This window comes from Pseudophryne corroboree, chromosome 2, assembly GCF_028390025.1.
Source record: "Pseudophryne corroboree isolate aPseCor3 chromosome 2, aPseCor3.hap2, whole genome shotgun sequence".
Taxonomy (NCBI): Eukaryota; Metazoa; Chordata; class Amphibia; order Anura; family Myobatrachidae; genus Pseudophryne; species Pseudophryne corroboree.
Genome location: NC_086445.1, coordinates 319134944 through 319140943, shown reverse-complemented (window position 1 = coordinate 319140943; position 6000 = coordinate 319134944). Strand labels below are relative to the sequence as shown.

General features: G+C 52.2%; 1 protein-coding gene across 1 annotated transcript in view; it reads left to right on the top strand.

Moving 5' to 3' along the window:
- The first annotated feature begins 1033 nt into the window (after positions 1-1033).
- FBXL3 (F-box and leucine rich repeat protein 3) overlaps positions 1034-6000 on the top strand; it is a 70760-nt gene continuing 65793 nt past the window's right edge. The window contains exon 1 of the mRNA XM_063952966.1: positions 1034-1383. The gene's annotated coding sequence lies outside the window, so the exon portion shown is untranslated. The remainder of the gene's footprint in view (positions 1384-6000) is intronic.

Below are 6000 nucleotides of genomic sequence, written 5' to 3'. Positions count from 1 at the left end.
CTTTAAAAAATCCTTTATTAAACTGGGTCTTCACCTGGGAGGCGGCGGCCTTTAAGCTCTTTTGCATGGCCGCCGCCTTCCCAGGGCTTCCGGCGTCTTCACCTGGGGGGGCGCCACCTCCCCAGGGCTTCTGGGGTCTTGCTCCGGCGTCTTCACCTGGTGGGCGGCGGCTGCTAAGCTCTTTTGCATAGCCGCCGCCCATCCAGGACTTCCACGGCGTCTTCAGTCTTCAGGAGCTCTTCTCCGCTCCTCCTCCGCCGTCGGACTGAAAGCCGCTGCCTCGCGCTGGCTTATATAAGTCAGCGGGAGGGGGCGGGGCGATGACGCGGCGAGCCGTGATTGGCTCGTGGCGGCCATCTTGAATTTCAAAAATGACGCTGAGGCGCCATTTTTGAAACTGGTACCGCTCCGCTGCCAAACTCTGCAAGATAAAGGTAAATTTCCGCCGCCCGCACCACCGCCTCAACCCGCCGCCGCCCACACCGCAACCCGCCGCCGCCCGCACCGCCGCCACAACCCGCCGCTGCCCACACCGCCACCCGCCGCCGCCCGCACCGCCGCCGCCCGCACCACCGCCGCCGGCAACATCGCTATCGCTGGGAAAAATCGCTGGCCTCTAGCGATTTTAACTAACTTTCCCAGCGACATAGCCAAAATTGACTTGCCTGCACTGACTATTTTTCCCAGCGATAGTGACCTGGCGGGGACGCGCATCGCTATCGCTGCCTGTGTACACACGGAGCGATCTGCACTAACTTTCTGAGCGATTTTGACTATATAGTCAAAATCGCTCAGTTATATCGCTCCGTGTGTATGCACCTTTAAGGTGTGTTTTCCGTAGCTGTCTGTAAGAAGTTCTTACTGCAAACAAGTGGGATGATTAATGGCGCAGCACCACACAGGAGGTAGCCCGAGACCTGCTGCTGCTGCTGCTGAGCTGAGGAGATGTGACAGTGACAGTCTGACAGAACAGCAGGGCGACTGTGCAGTTCGCGCTCCTACGAGTAGGACACGCCCCCGACGCGCGCGACCGTACTAGTCCGTCATTCCACAACAACTGAAATCTCTGGACGGGTTACGCGCAATCGCCGCCATTTTACCAGAGGGAACAGCAACAACAATAACAATGCGAGGCTGACAACCGCCACAGCTACCCGTACAGAAAAAAGGCTTTGTCGTGATTGGATCTGTGCCCCTGCGGTGACCATCGGCGGCCTCCTCGCTGTTGTGTTTTTGGCCGTGTTGAGTGGCAAGGAGATATTTGTCTAATGAGTGCGGGAGGAGGGCTGCGTTGTGACGGGGAGCTGAGCCACAATACTGTGGTGCCGGGCTAATGTAACTAGGAGGCGAGAGCAATCCGCGATCATCATACACGCCATACAGGTACTGTATATACTGCGCGGCTCCGCCAGCAGCTGGGGAGGGGGGCTGCGTGCTGAAGCGGTAGATGCTAGAATCAATCTGCGTGCTGTGCTGTCACTGCTGCTGCTGGGTGGTCACATGACCCCGCTGTGTGTGCGTGTCCGACTGCTGATCATGTGTCACAGGAATGGCCAAATGCAACTTTCCTGTCTAGTCTCATGCCCTGTACGTGTATGTTTTTAGTGCATGATGACCTTTTGCCACCTTGAAAAAAAATTATATAAATATTTATAAATAAATATATATTTCCACAGTAGGAGACTGTGGAAAGTTCTGCACTCGGCTGGCAAAACAGGGCGACGGACAGTGGTGATGCGGGTGAGAGCATCAGCGGTCACCGCTCATCGCTAAAACTAAGAGATTTTGAGCTCAAAAAGTCTAAAGAAGTGAGCTACTTTGAGCTCAAAATCGCCTAGTGTATACTATACGCTCCTTATATCAGTGCACTGTGGAAGTGGCCGCATACACCTATCCTTCAGCCCTGTTTAGCGGCTCCACTATGAGGATCGGGAGGTCGGCTGTGCAGCACATGATAAGATGCAACAATATGCAGGAGCGTTATAAGCCATTTATCGGGTAACGCTTCTGCATCAGTGCAGAGTACACACCTATACAATTGTTCACCCGATATCAGGTGAACAGCCTGACAATTGTAGAGGTGTGTCCCACCTGCAGTGCAACATAGTTTCTCTGACGTCCTAAGTGGATGCTGGGGACTCCGTAAGGACCAAGGGGAATAGCGGCTCCGCAGGAGACAGGGCACAAAAGTAAAAGCTTTAGGATCAGGTGGTGTGCACTGGCTCCTCCCCCTATGACCCTCCTCCAAGCCTCAGTTAGGTTTTTGTGCCCGGCCGAGAAGGGTGCAATCTAGGTGGCTCTCCTAAAGAGCTGCTTAGAGTAAAAGTTAGGTTTTTTATTTTCAGTGAGTCCTGCTGGCAACAGGCTCACTGCAACGAGGGACTTAGGGGAGAAGAAGTGAACTCACCTGCGTGCAGGATGGATTGGCTTCTTAGGCTACTGGACACTAGCTCCAGAGGGACGATCACAGGTACAGCCTGGATGGGCCACCGGAGCCGCGCCGCCGACCCCCTTGCAGATGCTGAAGAGAGAAGAGGTCCAGAAATCGGCGGCTGAAGACTTCCCAGTCTTCTTAAGGTAGCGCACAGCACGGCAGCTGTGCGCCATTGCTCTCAGCACACTTCACACCAACGGTCACTGAGGGTGCAGGGCGCTGGGGGGGGGCGCCCTGGGCAGCAATGAAAGTACCTATGCTGGCTAAAAATACATCACATATAGCCTCTGGGGCTATATGGATGTATTTAACCCCTGCCAGGTTGTCAGAAAAACGGGAGAAGAAGCCCGCCGAAAAGGGGGCGGGGCCTATTCTCCTCAGCACACAGCGCCATTTTCCTACACAGCTCCGCTGCTAGGAAGGCTCCCAGGCTCTCCCCTGCACTGCACTACAGAAACAGGGTTAAAACAGAGAGGGGGGGCACTTATTTGGCGATATTATTATATATTAAGATGCTATAAGGGAAAACACTTATATAAGGTTGTCCCTGTATAATTATAGCGTTTTGGTGTGTGCTGGCAAACTCTCCCTCTGTCTCCCCAAAGGGCTAGTGGGGTCCTGTCCTCTATCAGAGCATTCCCTGTGTGTGTGCTGTGTGTCGGTACGTGTGTGTCGACATGTATGAGGACGATGTTGGTGAGGAGGCGGAGCAATTGCCTGTAATGGTGATGTCACTCTCTAGGGAGTCGACACCGGAATGGATGGCTTATTTAGGGAATTACGTGATAATGTCAACACGCTGCAAGGTCGGTTGACGACATGAGACGGCCGGCAAACCAATTAGTACCTGTCCAGGCGTCTTAAACACCGTCAGGGGCTTTAAAACGCCCATTTACCTCAGTCGGTCGACACAGACACGGACACTGACTCCAGTGTCGACGGTGAAGAAACAAACGTATTTTCCATTAGGGCCACACGTTACATGTTAAGGGCAATGAAGGAGGTGTTACATATTTCTGATACTACAAGTACCACAAAAAAGGGTATTATGTGGGGTGTGAAAAAACTACCTGTAGTTTTTCCTGAATCAGATAAATTAAATGAAGTGTGTGATGATGCGTGGGTTTCCCCCGATAGAAAATTATTGGCGTTATACCCTTTCCCGCCAGAAGTTAGGGCGCGTTGGGAAACACCCCTTAGGGTGGATAAGGCGCTCACACGCTTATCAAAACAAGTGGCGTTACCGTCTCCAGATACGGCCGCCCTCAAGGAGCCAGCTGATAGGAGGCTGGAAAATATCCTAAAAAGTATATACACACATACTGGTGTTATACTGCGACCAGCGATCGCTTCAGCCTGGATGTGCAGCGCTGGGGTGGCTTGGTCGGATTCCCTGACTGAAAATATTGATACCCTTGACAGGGACAGTATTTTATTGACTATAGAGCATTTAAAGGATGCATTTCTATATATGCGTGATGCACAGAGGGATATTTGCACTCTGGCATCAAGAGTAAGTGCGATGTCCATATCTGCCAGAAGATGTTTATGGACACGACAGTGGTCAGGTGATGCAGATTCCAAACGGCACATGGAAGTATTGCCGTATAAAGGGGAGGAGTTATTTGGGGTTGGTCCATCGGACCTGGTGGCCACGGCAACAGCTGGAAAATCCACCTTTTTTACCCCAAGTCACATCTCAGCAGAAAAAGACACCGTCTTTTCAGCCTCAGTCCTTTCGTCCCCATAAGGGCAAGCGGGCAAAAGGCCAGTCATATCTGCCCAGGGGTAGAGGAAAGGGAAGAAGACTGCAGCAGGCAGCCCCTTCCCAGGAACAGAAGCCCTCCACCGCTTCTGCCAAGTCCTCAGCATGACGCTGGGGCCGTACAAGCGGACTCAGGTGCGGTGGGGGGTCGTCTCAAGAGTTTCAGCGTGCAGTGGGCTCACTAGCAAGTGGACCCCTGGATCCTACAAGTAGTATCCCAGGGGTACAGATTGGAAATTCGAGACGTCTCCCCCTCGCAGGTTCCTGAAGTCTGCTTTACCAACGTCTCCCTCCGACAGGGAGGCAGTATTGGAAACAATTCACAAGCTGTATTCCCAGCAGGTGATAATCAAAGTACCCCTCCTACAACAAGGAAAGGGGTATTATTCCACACTATTTGTGGTACTGAAGCCAGACGGCTCGGTGAGACCTATTCTAAATCTGAAATCTTTGAACACTTACATACAAAGGTTCAAATCAAGATGGAGTCACTCAGAGCAGTGATAGCGAACCAGGAAGAAGGGGACTATATGGTGTCCCTGGACATCAAGGATGCTTACCTCCATGTCCCAATTTGCCCTTCTCACCAAGGGTACCTCAGGTTCGTGGTACAGAACTGTCACTATCAGTTTCAGACGCTGCCGTTTGGATTGTCCACGGCACCCCGGGTCTTTACCAAGGTAAAGGCCGAAATGATGATTCTTCTTCAAAGAAAAGGCGTCTTAATTATCCCTTACTTGGACGATCTCCTGATAAGGGCAAGGTCCAGAGAACAGTTGGAGGTCGGAGTAGCACTATCTCAAGTAGTTCTACGACAGCACGGGTGGATTCTAAATATTCCAAAATCGCAGCTGATTCCGACGACACGTCTGCTGTTCCTAGGGATGATTCTGGACACAGTCCAGAAAAAGGTGTTTCTCCCGGAGGAGAAAGCCAGGGAGTTATCCGAGCTAGTCAGAAACCTCCTAAAACCAGGCCAAGTGTCAGTGCATCAATGCACAAGAGTCCTGGGAAAAATGGTGGCTTCTTACGAAGCGATTCCATTCGGCAGATTTCACGCAAGAATTTTTCAGTGGGATCTGCTGGACGAATGGTCCGGATCGCATCTTCAGATGCATCAGCAGATAATCCTGTCTCCAAGGAAAAGGGTGTCTCTTCTGTGGTGGCTGCAGAGTGCTCATCTACTAGAGGGCAGCACATTCGGCATTCAGGACTGGGTTCTGGTGACCACGGATGCCAGCCTGAGAGGCTGGGGAGCAGTCACACAGGGAAGAAATCTCCAAGGAGTGTGGTCAAGTCTGGAGACTTCTCTCCACATAAATATACTGGAGCTAAGGGCAATTTACAATGCTCTGAGCCTAGGAAGACCTCTGCTTCAAAGTCAACCGGTGCTGATCCAGTCGGACAACATCACGGCAGTCGCCCACGTAAACAGACAGGGCGGCACAAGAAGCAGGAGGGCAATGGCAGCAAGGATTCTTCGCTGGGCGAAAAATCATGTGATAACACTGTCAGCGGTGTTCATTCCGGGAGTGGACAACTGGGAAGCAGACTTCCTCAGCAGGAACGACCTCCACCCGGGAGAGTGGGGACTTCATCTGGAAGTCTTCCACATGATTGTGAACCGTTGGGAAAGACCAAAGGTGGACATGATGGCGTCCCGTCTGAACAAAAAACTGGACAGGTATTGCGCCAGGTCAAGAGACCCTCAGGCAATAGCTGGGACGCTCTGGTAACACCGTGGGTGTACCAGTCGGTGTATGTGTTCCCTCCTCTGCCTCTCATACCCAAGGTACTGAGA